Genomic DNA, 16,155 nt, shown 5'->3' on the forward strand with positions numbered 1-16,155 from the left:
CATACTAAATTTTCGTCGAAATTAGAAATGTGGATTTCGAAATATTCGATGTCGAAATTACGAAAATCAATTTTTCGATTACGGCGCCCCTGGCAGTGATCGCCCGAAGTTGTAATGCTCCCAGGAATTGTGTATTTTCATAAGATATTTAATTTTCACCATCAATGATCAAATTCTGACAACTAGAACGGCTCAAATTAAATATAGTCTTTAAATTATTATAAGAAGTCGCGAAATTTATTCTTTTATATTGGTCGAGATATGGGAATGATAGCAGTCCGTCAAGAATTTTGATAGAAACTAAACCCAATAATGTGGAGGCATTTTTCTTAAAAAAAAGTCCTTCAGAAATAGAATTTTTTCTTTCAAAACTTTTGGAAATAATTTTTGATGAAATCAGCTCCAATGTTTAGACACCTTAAAGTAGTGCGCTTTTTAATTTCCTGGCAAAAATTTAAAATTTAATTTCCTGGCTAATTCTACTCCTGTCTCCCATGTATCACAGATCTTAAATAAATTACTATAAAATGTATAAATGTGTAAATATAAAATGTAGATAAGTAACAGTATACTTATACTTTTCGAACTTGGGTTCGAGACGGTGATCTTCTGGATTTTTTTCCTTTAAAAATGTCTGATGAACCTATTCATTTCAGAAAATTGAAATGAAAGATTATTATTTGTCAGATAAATTAAATTTACTAATCAAAATATCTAAGTTTTTCAATAAAAAAAAATATTATCAATATATTTAATTTAGAGCATATCTAGAAAAAAGCTAAAATCAGTTTGCAAATTTCGGCAAAGGGAAAATAAAGTTTTTTTCACTGAGAACATTTTAAATGCTTATTATATGTATATATTAAGCCCTTTTTTCTAAGAATATAGGAGTTTACTAACAAAATTTCACGTAAAAAGAATATTGAGTGACTATAAATATTTATTCCCATTTCAATTTAAATCGCTGAAATAAATTAATATCTTTTTGGAAGAAAAAAAATCAAAGTTAATCGGGCTTGAACCTAGAATCCATGAAATGTATGATCGAGAATACATTCACTTGCCCCACCAACGCCCTCTTCATGTCAGAAGGAACAATAATTAATTAATGACACTGAACTAATTTGCTAAATGCATTTATGCAATGATTAAGATCGGTTGTGCATACATATAATCCCGTTTTATATTAAGTTTGTCATAAAAAATCTTCATCAATTCTCCAATGCAATGTTGTGCTTTTTATGAGCTTTCCTGTCCGCATTTGAAAAGCGGTGTGAAAAATAAAATGTGAAAAATCGCTGCAAGCGCGAAACGAGGGTGAAATGATGGTGGAAAATGTACGTTTGAGAGGAGATGAATATATATGAAAATTGATGACTGTCGAAAATTCACTCGCCTTTTCACCCTCGATGGAGCACATGAGACGTTCCTCAGCCTTTGTGCGTTAACCATAAATATAGAACAATGAGCTTTATCTTATTATTTTCAAGCTGGTACACATTAGTGGTACAACATAGACGAGCTTCCAATGGGGAGGAAATTCAATGGAAAAAGCGTGTTTGAGAAATTGGTCCTAGGTAGATGGTTTCTGTTTTAGGAATTCCAGTATCTATTGCGTAAGGTGAGCCAAGGCTGATATTTATGGATTCCCATAATGACACAAAAGACAGAAATCACTTCTCATTTGGAGGACCAAATAGCAGAGGATGGTATTTTGAGGCTGATTTGTAGTTACTACCCTAATCAATAGACAATTGGGACAAAAGATTCTGGGATTGAAATACCCCGCTTCAAATAATCATCCCACCCAAAATAAGTAATCGCTTTGGGAGGAAGAAATAGAATCTTTCATTTATTTTCTTTCTCTTCTTGGTAAAGTAAAAGAATGTCTTGGAAGTAGACGGTCAAGAAACTTCTCATTTCTCATAGAAATGTTCACAAAGGATTATAATAAAATTATTTGAGCTACTCCATTTGACAGCAAAAAATATTCCTTATGACACTCTCACTAGGGGTTGTAAATTTTCTTGATAAGAAGAAATTTATGGAGGAACAATGACAAAAAAAGTTGACAAACACATTTCATACAGATCCTTTGGACACTTAAGCATTGACTGCTATACAGTAGGGACAGAGACTCAAATGTACGGGATGCGTTTCCCTGATAAACCATGAGTAATAGTCTAAAAATTAAGATATAAATTATATTAATCGTATTACAGTTTAAATAAGAGTTATTAATATATTCCTAAAAATCTAAAAAAAACGTTTCATCTCCGAACTAAGAAAGGTATTTAGGACATTTATTTTAGTTAGATATCCTTTCTTAAACATACAAGACTCTCAGATCAAAGGTTTAGCCCAGTCCCTGAAGGTTCCGAAATCCCAAGTATCAAGAAATTTTAGTATCTTTTCAAAATCGAATGGATTAATTGCCCTTAAAATCCAATGCAAAGTCAAAATTTGCCCAAAAATGCTGCCTGATTGATAAGAAATCAGAGAAGTTAATCCATATGGATCAACTATAATGCTCCAGACACTTACGACTTAAGCCAATAACGGCTTAACGTATTTATAATAAAAATAATGATTTAACCAAATTTCCAATCATTTCCCACTAACTAAACCGTTTCTCGGGATATCGATTACTCAGAAACTATTTTGGGAATTTATTCAAGTCGTTATTTTGGTTATAATTACATTAAGCCGCCTCTCTGCTTAAATCGTAGGTATGTCTAGGTCTAGGGCGTAAGTCTGAGGCGGTTATTAACGTCTAGGTCCTGCATTAATTGTTTTTATAAAAATAATAAATAAAAAAGACCCACACTCAAATAAAGTTCAATTTAATTGAGTTACTTTAGAATCTTAATACACTTTATTTCCTTCTTTACGTTTAACGACTTACAACCGTTTAAAAAAAAACTTCAAAATGAGCTAAATATTTAATTCAAGCAATGATATATGAGTCCGAGATAATTAATAATCAGCTCATAACCGGTAGACGGTTGCTACTAACTCGTAAACTAGTCTAGGATCCCTGATAACAGGGACTAACTAAAACTTATCCAGGATTTTAAGACCTATCCGTACTACATTAATCTATTGAGAAATATTCTAGTTAGGGCTAAGGGAAGTCAATAAAGCACCTTTTGAATTGAGGCAGATTTGTAATTTGGTTTTTTCTCCTATTTTTAAAAGAGTAGAACCTTGTCATGATATAATTTAGCTAAACAAACCAATTGCGAAACTAATTACATTATGGTAAGGCTCAATTCCATTAGAAGTAGAAGAAAGAAACCCAATTTCAAAGGTGCCTCTCCCACTAATTAACGTCTAGAATTGAGGAATCATTGAGAAATAATTGAGGAAGCGTTTGTTAGGAACGATTTAACCCATTTGTACCTATCGTATTATACATCATACGCGCACTTAACGATTTTAGATAATTTATTTTTGCTCAATTAAAAATTTAAAACTTAAAATAGTCTGATTAAGGTATAAATGCACTTTGATGAACTTTCCTATCTTTCCGGAGAGTTATGCAAAGTTTGTACATGAAATTGCGTAAGGAAAGTTTAACGTTGCGTCAATTTTTGATAATATTTTCCGCCATTCTCTTTCCTTATTTGAATTCTGAATGATAAATTCTTTTTTTTTAAATAGTTACATTATATAAAGAAATGAACTTATGATTTTATGTTCTGAATTGAAATTCAGTTACAGTTACGGTAACTACGTTTACGGTGCCTGGTACGGTGTTCCCAAATCCCATTAGTAAATATATTTTCTTTTTCACAACAACCCTCTATTCATTTATAAGAAACAAATTAATAAATTTCTAATATACTTCTAGTATACTGTTCTAATGAACTGAGGGTAATTTCGTATATGGACGAAATATTCGCCTCCTAGTCATTGATACAGAGTTTTGAATTGAAAAATTTAGAGATATAGAAATAGATTTTTTTCTGAAAAATATAGAAAATTGCAAACCCCTTTTTTAGGAGAGTTTAGGAATTGTTACCCTAATGTAACAGTTATAAATTTTATACCAAAAACTTAACATTAAATATTTTGAATTTAGGAAATCTAATTAATAGATTGTTGCAGAAAGTAAAAAAAGCAGATTTGACAACTGAGAATCTGCGAAGTGAAGTTAGCGTCACTTATTGAAAAACAATGGCGACAGATGGTAAAATCAATTCAAAACATTACCACTTTCCGCCATGCCACATTTTTACATAAAAATAATATAAAATGAAATATTAATTAACTAAATACAAATTTTATGTATTCTGCGAATGTAATTAAATATTCAACTGATAGATTATTTATCCAAAAACGTAAATTTTCTTCAATGAAACTTTGATGGTACTTGTTATATTTCGTAAGAAATATTGGACTGATTGGACTCGATGCACTTGCTTAAAATATTGCTCTAAAAAATACTCAAAATCTTGAATACAAAACGAATAATAATTATTTTTCGACTCTATACGTTGCAGCAATAAAAACACAAATAAATTTGCGGCTCAATCATTTCATAAATCGTGAAAAATAGCGATTTTAATATAAGTGGCGAGAAGTGGGGCACTGCCTGGCGAGAAGTGGTGATTCCACCCTATTACCTCTATTTTAAAAACTCTGTTTTTAGAGTTTTAAGAATATTATTAATACTATTTAAGAATATAAGGCAGAGTTCCTTCTCGGGAGTTGGAGCAGCTCGCAAAGCCTCTCGAACGCTTTGCCATCCTTTTATTAAGCCCAAGCCAAGTAATTTATTCAAGTATCAGAATTACCTCATGAACTGAGTAAAATTAAACAATTTGAAGTTAATTTGTTCTACATTTTTTCACTACTCGAACTTAACAGAAAGAGAAGCAGGGGAAAGTACTCTCCCTTCTTACGTTCAAGCATTCGAATAATGTGGATTTCTTTTATTTTTTTCTAAGAGATTTACACATAATTATCACGTAATTATCAATAATTGATGATAAACTAACTAATATTCAATAGAAATGTATAAGTCTCTTGGAGAATTTAAAAGAAAATTCACATTATTCGAAGGGAGAGTACTTTCCCCTATGCCTATGTTTCATTTTGCTTCGCCTCTGCATTAGCAATACGACAAGGTATCGGATCAGTGATACGACATCATGAATAATTTTTTTGGTACCAAAGTGATGACCATCTTTTTTCACATGTTTATTTATTCTTTCCAGAAGTGTTATGGGCCTAGGATCCTATTTCTACGATGAAGCATCAGACGACCTAATCCCATGTAATCCCTCAATTTTGAATTTTATGTATACAGAGTGGCCCAATTGAGCTGTATTTTTGAATGACGTTACGACAAATGATGATTTAACTGTCGACAAGTCTGAATTGTTAATTTATTAAAGACACACTTTGGAAGATTATAACAGACATCAGAAGGGTTTTATTTCAGGAACGAGCCATTCCGGGAGATTTTCCAAGATTCATCGATGCATAAAACAGTGAAGTAGATTTTGAATTAGGGGAAAATGAGGCACATTTGAATTGGGGCACCTTTAAAATAGGGTATTTTGTCCTATTTTTAAAAGAAGTGGCGCCTTATCATATCATAACTTTACAATTGGTTTATAGAGATAAATTAAATCGTTGTTTGTAGGAGAAAAGAAGCCCTATTTTAAAGGTGTTCCAATTCAAAGGCACCCCAATTCCCTTTACGCTGATTTAATTGTCGCATTAAAACCAAAATTGAAGAGTAATTTTCTCAGGAAATCCCAATAAAATTCTATGCCAAGAGTTTTGAGGTGAGAAAAAATATTTTTATTATAGCGAGATATTTTATGTTTGCTGCAGAACTTCTGCATTGCATATATTAAAGATGATGTTCTTTCAATATCAAATATAAACATCTTTTAGAATGGAAATCACGCTAAAATATGTACTTTAACCGAAGTTCTATTTATTTATTTATTTATTTTTAAAGAAAATACAGTGAGCATGGAACTTATTGCTCTTATTCTAGTTCCAACGTCTTATTTTATAGGAGTTGTTGGATGAAGAAAAAAATCTACAGTCTTTTTTTCCCAACGCAAACAGACAATAATTGAAAAGAAAAACACCAAAAAAAAAAGAGAAAACAGAATGTTGAGAAAAAATCCTTGGCACCATCACTCTATTCTGAAAACAACGTTCTGCTATAATAAATAAAATATAGAAGAGAATTTTTTCACATCAATCGATTTCAACTGAAATTGCCCTAATTTATAACAGTCAAATAAATTGTTAATGTATTGACTGAAAGAGTAACTCAATGATGAAAAATTTGTGACTTCAAATGAACATTGGATGGTGGTTCTATTGATCGCAGTTTTTAATTTAAAATGGTTATAATGAACTATTTCATTTGGAACATGTAAAAAGAGATATTCGTTAAATTAATGACCAGGGTAGCAACTGAACATTTTTCACATAGTACACCCCCATTTTCCAGGATGTGTTGAGCGTGAAAAATCCAATTAATCATACGAGAACATCTCATGAGAGAAAAGTCTGAAATGAAGCCTTACGAAAGCATGGAGAATGGAAGAAGGGATATATACAATAAAAGAGGAAGACTAAGGATATCCTTCAATGGGAATAATACCTGAGAGTCATGTGAAATAAATCCTCCAAAATTGCCTGGAAACTCTTTCAAACGGCTTATTCTTTTCTTTAAAACTCAGATAATAACCATCTGTTGACTCCAATTTATTGCACAAATTGCTGTATTATTCCTCGCTATTTTGTCACTTTTGGCACTAAAAAGAATTAATGAACTTTCTTTAAATCACTCACTTAAAACACTTTGATTTTGAGGTTCTACCAAGTCAAGAGAACGACAGTTAGAACAATTTCTCTTTGCACAAATAATTCACAGAATTGAAGTACTGGCAAAAATTCACTTGCGAAAGATAAATTGGGATGATAAGAAAGATTCTTAAATTGTTTTTTTTTTTTGAATTGTAGGAGAGACCAGGGCTAAATTAGTCAGAATCTGCAGTATTCATGGGTTTACTCAATAATTATTCAAGAACAAAATAGAATTACCCTGAGTCGTATTTAGCCCTGGTGCCCCCTATTCAATTTACATTGTCTTAAGACAAGATTAAAAACTTTTGATTTACAACCGTCTCGTCGGGAAAGTCAATGGAAAGGAAAATTTATAAGCTTTACAAGAGATATATGTTGCCATTTATCAACAGATTTTCTTCATGTTTATTTATTATTTTTAACACATTTATGGGTGCCAAAGAGCGCAATTATCAGATGAGCAATTTTGAGTCAGATTGTCCCATCTATCAATATTTTAACAGGCTTTTTAAAAGAATTTGAGGTTCAATGACCTTTTGTACTAGTTATTTAAAACAAAGTAATTTAATTCACCTTTATGTAAGGTAAAGTTGGGCAACTTTGAATTGGGGCTGCTTTGAAATTGGGATATATTCTTCTATTTTTGATTGAAATTGATACTTTTCTAAAGATTAAGTTTTACTTAAAAAGGAGTATCAAAGCGTCCAAGTTTTACGGAATGCTTGAACTTCTAACTTAGACGCTACACCTCATCACTTTCGCATCACTTACACCAATTTAAAACCGAATTATTGAACAAATTGAATCAGTCAAAAGATAGCCCAAAATTGCTTAAAAGTAATATAATTGACTTTCGGATAAAAATCAGTTATCGGTTATGAACCGGTTCATTAAAGATTTAGAACCAATGCAAAGCGATTCAGTTTCATCGGAAATTCCAAGACCTTTCCAACGAGCCCAAATAGGATACCATTCGGATGAGAAAAACGTCCCTAGAGCCTTATTAAAGCATGTGCACGTTAAACTTGAAAAATCTTGGGTCGATTGAAACATAAAATCAGTCATTACAGAGATGAGAAAAGTATTATACGCCTATTCAGGTAGTGTTTTATAATGTTTGGAATGAAAAACTGATATACCAAAAAAGTACAAAATGAAATTTATCCACCATATTCGAGAGAGAAATAATTTTATGCATAAAACTTTTGACAACGCATTGTGTATGTTTCCGGAAAATGCCATTTGACAGCCCGCCAAATTAACGTTGTCAGAATCTAAGCACTAAGTCTCAACTTAGGTCTGAAAAGGTTTCTGGATCATCCTCAGTCACCAACAAAGCCATCTTGGCGAGGAACTGGCATTAGTCTCAGGTCTGAAGCAGGCCTAACTCTTTGAATTTGGACTAGAGCCCAAACGGGCTAATAGGCCGACATACGGACAAACTGTTCGACGACTCAGAACATAAGTCGAACAACTCGATTTTTTTCAAAATTCGTTTTATTCGCTTTTTGGATACATGTCTACTTACTACCTCCTCTGTGAATATTATGCTTGAAAGATAATTATTTTCAAAGTTATAGAAATTTTAAATCTCAGAAAATCCTGCACTCTGCATGTAAAATCTCAGCTTCAAATCACTCTCCTGTAAAATTTGCCTACTGCGAGTTATTCGTTTATTATTCTGAGCGATCGATTTTTAAACGAAATTATAAAAAAGTAAAAAAAACAAATATATGCGTTTTACATCCACTGAGATTCCAAATTTATGTACTTAAAAATATATTATTTTTTTCATTTTTAAAATAGGGGGAAGTGAGGCAGCTTAGAAACAAGATTTGTTCTCCTATTTTTAAACAGAATTTTACCCTGGCATTATTATAATTTAACCCCTTTAATCAATTCTGAAGTTATATTAATAATAATAATGCTGGCACAACATTCCATGAAGGAACTAGGCCTTCCCGCAAGGGGATTTCTAGATATGCATTATTATTTTTTCTTGTACGGGATGAGGTTGTCAGTCCCATGCCCGTGGAATCAAGTGCAGTGAAGCTCACTGGATGCAATCCGAACACCTTTAACGCCAGAAAAATTCCTGGTGATCTAAAGGGGATTCGAACCCGAGACACTTGCATCATAGCGCGAGTGCTCTACCACTTCACCCATTGAGTTCCCTGTTCTAGTACAAAGTCTAATCCAATTACCTAACTAAGAAATTGAAGTTATATCACGTTATGCTAAAGCTCAGTTTCTTTTGAAGATAGGAGATAAGCCTTATTTCAAGGGTGTTCCAACCTAGAGGTGCCCTACTACCCCTATCAAAATCTTGTTTAAGGTGTGTAGTAATTTAACCTCATGCTAATCCCAAACATCCTCGCTCTCCCTAAAAGTCAGTAAAAGCTTGAAAAAATTAATGAAATTTTATAGGTACTCATGTGAAGTTGTTTAATCTTCTGAGAACAAGTAAATCACTGACTAGGGCGAAGTCCTTTAAAATATAGAACCTTTAAAATAGGGTCATTTTTTTCTCTTTGAAAGAGAAATTGAATCATAAAATAATATTATTTTGCTCTAGAAACAAGAAAAAGATTGATTTAAAGCTGTCCCAATTCAAAAATGCCCCACGTTCCCCTATATAAAATTATATTTTCCTTTAATTAGTCAGAAAAAATGAGTAGGAGAAAGTGGCCTGTCTTTGAATGCGGCAGCCTTTGAATGCTTCAATTTTGCTCTTATTTCCCAAAGCTAAAATTCCATTTTGTTAATCGACGCAGAAAATAGTTAATAGTATTAACTATAGTTCACAAGATAGAATTTTTGCTTTGAGAAATAAAAGAAAAATTGAAACATTTAAAGGCTGCCGTATTAAAAGGCAGACCACTTTCCCCTATGTTTAGGTCACCGATAACCCCGCTGGTCTTCAAAGTGTTAATGGTATAATTTGTAAAATTTTAAATATCAATTACAGTTTTCCATTTCAATTCCAGCTGTTTTGCAAGTTGTAAAATTATTATTACTATCCGCAACAAACTCCTAAATGAATAATTTTATATTTGTCTGAAAGTGTAATTTATCAAGATTATAATTAACTTACATTTAAAATTTTACACTTTACGCAATATAATGTGATAGGCTCTAAAATAATTTTAAACCGACATTTAGTATCCCTATTCGCTTTTCACGTCTTGCTAAAATTTAATTTGTATCTGACCAAATTAAATTAAGTATACAGCTGAAATACCGCAGCTGAGTGAATATTGACTCATCAAAAGTTGTCCTTTCATTTTATTCTACGCGACATGGATTCTACGGCTTCTTCTAAACCATTTAATACGTCTGCAAATGCGAGAGGCTCTTTGACTACGTTTATACGCTAATTAAATTTCGAATTTATTCGGGTTTGGGATTTCTCATTTTCATAATTTTGGATTTTCAGAATCTCGACCTACTCGGGATTTGGCTTTTCGAATTTTATGTTTTTCAAGATTTTGGCTTTTCAGAATTTTGGCTATTTCGGAATTTGACCTACTCGGGATTTTGGCTTTTGAAATTGTATCTGTCGCGATTTCGGTTTTCTTGTGATTTTGGTTTTTAGAATCTTGGCTTTTGGAATTTTGGCTGTTCGGAATTTCGGCTTTTCAGAATTCTCGCTTTCGGGAATTTGACTTGTTTTGGAGATTTTGGCTTTTAGAATCCTTGCTTTTCGGAATCTTAGCTTTCGGGAATTTGAACTTTTTGGGCAGTAAATTTCGAATCTATTTTCAGTTTTTGAATAACGGACAATTTGTAAAAGTTTCACAAGGAAAGAGGTTGAGATTAGATTTCTGTTTTCAATTTTCTCCTATTCGTCTCAATTGTTCTCGTTTTCGCCGAAACTGTTCCCAATTTGGTCTCAGGTTAGCTCCATAATTTCTCTCTACAATTCGAGGTTATGTCTCATATAGGGTAAGATGGAGTAATTTGGAATCATGTCTATTTTGGAATTTTGGGATTTTTTCACAGTTTCAGATGACCAAAGAGAAGGGGAGACTGGGGCAAAATTTGCCTAAATAAAAATTTCTATATTCACTATTTTCTAAAATAAAATCTCTAATTTTGGAATATTTGGCTTACAGAAAATATCAATACTGATTAGCTCAATTTAAGCACATTTCTCGTTAAGTTAGAGAAAAAATATCTTCAACAATGTTGTAGAGGAATAAATTTCTTATAAAAATACGTCTGTTTGATATTTTTAACGTTTGCGAGAGTAAAACGTCACAAATTATCCGAAGACTGACAAAATTTGCCCCAGCAATTTTGAAAATCTCCACAAAATCGACTTTTAGAAAATGATTCTTTCGAGATAGAGGAAAATATTCTTCTGCAATGTAGAGCAGTAAATGTTCTATAAGAATATGCTCATTATAAAACGTTTAAGTTTTCTCAGAGCTCGTGAAAGAATTAAATATGCGTTTTGACAAGTTTTGCCGCAGTCTCCCCTACACTGAGAGAAATCCGATGAAGTTAAAATAACATTCCGGAAATGTTTATTCTACCCTGCAGTATTGATCCAAAATCGGTGTAAATATTACCCTTTTTAGATATATTGGGGGTTAAAGTAACCCTTTTCATGTTAGTTTTACCATTAAAGAGGTGTAAAACTAACATTAAAAAATGTTGATATGTTTTTATACCTAAAAAGTGTTAAAGTTCTAAGGAAAAAAAGTTAATCGCATCCTCTTTTTTTTCTCAGTGTACTTATTCGTTGGTTTTACCCGTTTTACCTTTTTCAATCTAAATCGCTTATAAAATCTGAAATTACCCCATCTTACTCTAAGCCTCGAAAAAAAATTCCTCATCACATAAAATTTTCGAATCCAATGTAGCAGAGTTTGAAGCAAAACTCTTGAAAATTGTTATTTTATTTTTTCACGAGCTCTCAGGAAACCTGAGCAACTTATAATGAGCATTATCGTATAGAAAATTGACTGCTCTACAACTTTTCCAGAGACTAATGTTTTCCTTCTCGATAGATAATGAGCTTCTCGAGTCATTTTACAAAAGTCGCTTTTGTGGAGCTTCCCAAAGTTATTGAGGTACAATTTGTCAGATATGGGGTAATTTGTAACATTCTGGTGTAGAAAAGCTGTGATAGGGTAAATGTCCTAATTTAAAACCATTTCCAGACGCTTTAACTTTGACAGAAGATTCAACACATTAAGTTCATATTTTTTATGAAGAGAATTACATAAATTTGCTCCTTGACTCTTCTAAAATGTTACTGTTTAGTGAAAATGCATTAGATATAATTTAAAAACGTCTTAAATACAAGAAAAATGCGCGAGTGTAAAATGCTTCTATTGGAAACATATTAATCCAAATGGAGACAAGGAAAATTTTTTAATTGGAGACAAACATTGTAACTGAAACCGCGACGAAAGACTTCCAAAACCTTGTTGAGTTGCTCCTGAGTGCAGGATTTGTTCTTATTCCTGATCTTTTTTTCTCTTTTCATGTAAAACAATAAGAAAATCTCTCCAAAAAAGTCATATTTCTGGGGTTTCCTATTGAAGCATTTGCAGACACTTCGGAAAAACCCTTTTGTTCACGAAATAGGTAATTATTTCATTTGAAAACTTCACGTACCGTTAACAATAAAGATTAGCACTTAATTTAACCAAAATTAGCCAAGAATAAGACATAAATGTTATACAAAACGAATAATCAACAGTCACTTTATTGTGTTTTTCATTGGAAAACGTGGTCGATCGATGAAAAATTCGATGGTGAAACGGTACACTTTTAATTTTTCTGAGAAATTAACAAATTAAAATTTGTGAATATGAATGGAGTTTTACTTTATTTGAAGCAAAATTAACTAAATAATGAAACTGTGGTAAAGAAAATATATAAATATAATAATTTAGTACTGTATTTATCGTGAAAACAATGACGTTTCCATTTGAAGTAGCGAAAAATTTCCATTTGGAGCAGGTTTTGAATTAGCTTAATTTACCCTACTTTTACAGGAATTTCATTCTTCCACAACTTCGTTAAATAGCGTTTATTTAACTGTCTTTAACATCTTGTTAAGACCCCATCTTAAGCAGAAATAGGGGAAGGCTTTCAGGCTTCGCACACACTCACGCTTTGAACATTCTGACCTATCTATGGCAATATATTTTAGTAGCTAGACATAAATGACAAATTTCCTAAAAAAAATAAGGTCGGATTCGTAAAAGAAATATGCCTCGCACATACTGTGGTTTCGAACACTTCATATTTTCCCCTTACTCCTTTAATGAATCTGACCTAATTCTTTCAGGATATGTGTGACTTGAAACCGGCTATTAAATATTGATATTAGGTCATATTCATTAAAGAAATTAGGGAAAATTAGAAGTGTTCGAAGATAGAGTACGTACGAAACCTAAAAGCCTTGCGCCATAATTTTCTGAATGTTCCATTTTAAAATAATTATTAAAAATCAAAATGTTCAATTTCAGGATTAATTATTAAAATATTTCATATTTAGATTTAATAAAATATCATGGTTTAAAAAAATGATAACCTCGAATTAATTTCAGATTAAAATTTCGTTTTTCTTCAAATTCAATTAATAACGCCATTGGATTTTATCTTATTTAAGTATAAACTACTTCAGACCAAAATTTAATCCACAAACTGTTTTGATTCACATTATTAAATGTATAAACATGGTCTTGTGGACCATTAAAGCGTGGATCATTCCCAAAATGCAGAAGAATGGTGTAAAATAAAGAGTTTATGTTGTCTGCTATTCGGTTTTATCAGCATTGGGTCTGACTGAGAATGAGGACAACTCATGAAATTTCGCTACAGAACTCATTAAATTCGACGTCAAAATAAAATTTTTTTGTGTACACCAAGTGAAAAATAAAATTAATTGCAGGAGACACATGGAAAGTTTTACCGAAAGCTAATAGGTTTAACAATAAGTCCATAGAAAAAATTTAAGAAAAAAAATATTAAATCTGTATAAATTGTTTTACTAACAATAAAAAAGATGTTACACACTTTGTCAGTTTTGGCAAGTGAGTCAATAAACTAGTAATCCACGGTTTTTTTGTCACTTCAGGATATTGGCACTTTTAGAGGAAGCACACGAACCAGATTCGCGGAAAGGATTCCCCTTTTTGGCGCGGGAATTGTTCGAGATGACACGCGACTGGTGAGATTATTTTTTGTTTTTTGGCACAGAATCCCACCAGAACATCCGGACTTGTTCTCCTCTTGTGAATGCCACTGATAATCGCGCGTGAGTGATCCAAGAAGAGGAGGATCGTGCCACTTTGCGAGGCACCGCGATGTGAGTGCTAAGAACGACAGAATCCAACTGCCAGGTCGCTGAAGTGAGACTCTCGCTGATGGTCTCTTGGCAAAATCTCAATGGAACTGAGCAGGCGCCCGCCAGCGTCGTCCCATCTTCTGCCCCGATGCCAGATGTTTCGGGATGAGATTGGGTTTGGGAAGCACTGGAACAGAGAAGCGACAGTGAAAGTGGTGCTGGGGAACTGTTGAGAGAGGTAAGTTACATTCTCATCTGCCTGGCATATACCTCGGCACCGTTGGGTAATTGGGTAAACAGATTTTGACCGGAAAAGAGTGTGGAAGTTCAGGTGATTTCCTCCAGCAATCGGCGCAATCTTCGCCGGAAGATACCAATTGAAAATCTAAGTAAAGAATTGGACGATTTGTTTCAACCAAGAGTCCAATTACATTTCAATTAAAATGATATTAACACAAGTGGCAAAAGAGCATCAACTAACAAATGTTTGTATTCAATTAAGGGTACCTATCGCTGCGGTTTGTGCGCCAAATTACACTTCAACGAGTTTCAGCATGAAAGCAATTGTATGCTACTCTTGCGAAACTAGCATTAAGAGTACTTGAAGAGATTTTCGCGATTGTTTGGTATTTGAAACGAGATAGGCAGATTTTGTTAAAAAAATGAAAAAAATACTATGAAAGAAATTCAAAAAAAAAAGTTTTATGGTGGTGTTCCATTGAAAAATGAACATATTTTTTTAGCACTTTACTGTACTCAAGTGCTTCTACTAAATCGACTTTTGTCTGTATTGGCTCTTGCGGAAAACAATCGAGACAGGAACCATTATATAAAGAAAAGTCGATAATGCAGAAGCACTTGAGAACAGTAAAGTACTAAAAAAACATGTTCATTTTAAATTGAAATAACACCTTTAACCTTTATGTAGCTGATCAAAAAATGCAAAATCATTTTAGTCAGTAGAGGAGACTGGGGCAAAAAGTCACAAAACGGATATTTTATTTGTTACAAGCTACTCGATCGCTCCAGAAATTTCTAATTAGCGCAGTTTTATAGAAAATTTACCGCTCTACAACTTTGTGAAAGTAATTTTCCTCTATTTTGTAAGGAAATACGTTTAACGAGCCAATTTGCCAATTTATAAAAGGTAATTTTGGGACTATTCTCAAAAATCCTAGGGCAAATAATACCAGATATTCGGTATTATCATATTTTGATTCGCTTCATTACAGGCTTCCGTAAAATTGAAAAAATACCTAGAGGACATATTTTCATAGAAAATTTATTCATCTATCTACACCTCTGTAAAACACCGTTTTTTCTGCAAGAAAAGTGAGAAAACGAGAAAAACGCTTTTCAAGCTATTTCAGAAAAAAAAACACAAAAGACTGCAAATCGTTTAACCAATGCAAACAACAAGCGGCGAGACATGATAATGACGTTTCTTTTCGCCGTGAGACATCAGAAATTGCTTCGCTTTATTGTTACTTTTTGCTCTATACCTTTTGTTACTTTTTACCCCAAGTGCCCATTTTTAATATAAAAGGATTTCTGGAGAAAAGAACTTTTGTGAAATTCTAAAATGGATAGCGGATTCGTATTCAAAGAATCCAAATTATTTAGAAAATATTCACCAGTGCATCAATTTTGGAAAATAAGTAAGTAATAATTATTATCTTCTGCAAGGAAAATATTTCAAAAATAGGGCTAAAAATTTTGATATTTTTTATTTTCTAAATTCCTTATTCGAATTCTAAGAAACTTACGACATTGAAGAAAGTCTATGGAGGTTATCTATAGAAAAAAAATTGAGCCGCTATCTTTTTTACCTTGTAAGATATTGAATTTTGAATTTTTCGATTTGTGACTTTGCCCCAGTCTCCCCTACAATATTAAATTTGGTTAGTAATATCTCTGTCTTAGCTATCTCTATTTCGGACATTTTTCATATTTTTGTCCATGATCTGTTAATGATCATGTGATAGATTGTCGATCATTAAGAA

General features: G+C 32.5%; 1 protein-coding gene across 2 annotated transcripts in view; it reads right to left on the bottom strand.

The window, feature by feature from the left end:
- LOC129806674 (monocarboxylate transporter 2) overlaps positions 1-14,202 on the bottom strand; it is a 224,835-nt gene extending 210,633 nt beyond the window's left edge. Inside the window, exons 1-2 of one of the 2 annotated variants that reach the window (XM_055855443.1) lie at positions 13,861-14,185; positions 6,638-6,934 (exon numbers count right to left, since the gene is read on the bottom strand). The gene's annotated coding sequence lies outside the window, so the exon portion shown is untranslated. Of the gene's footprint in view, positions 1-6,637; positions 6,935-13,860 lie in introns of both variants that reach the window. The other variant, XM_055855442.1, reaches the window with a different exon arrangement.
- Between the last annotated feature and the right edge of the window lie 1,953 nt (positions 14,203-16,155).

Source organism: Phlebotomus papatasi, chromosome 3, assembly GCF_024763615.1.
Source record: "Phlebotomus papatasi isolate M1 chromosome 3, Ppap_2.1, whole genome shotgun sequence".
Lineage (NCBI taxonomy): Eukaryota > Metazoa > Arthropoda > Insecta > Diptera > Psychodidae > Phlebotomus > Phlebotomus papatasi.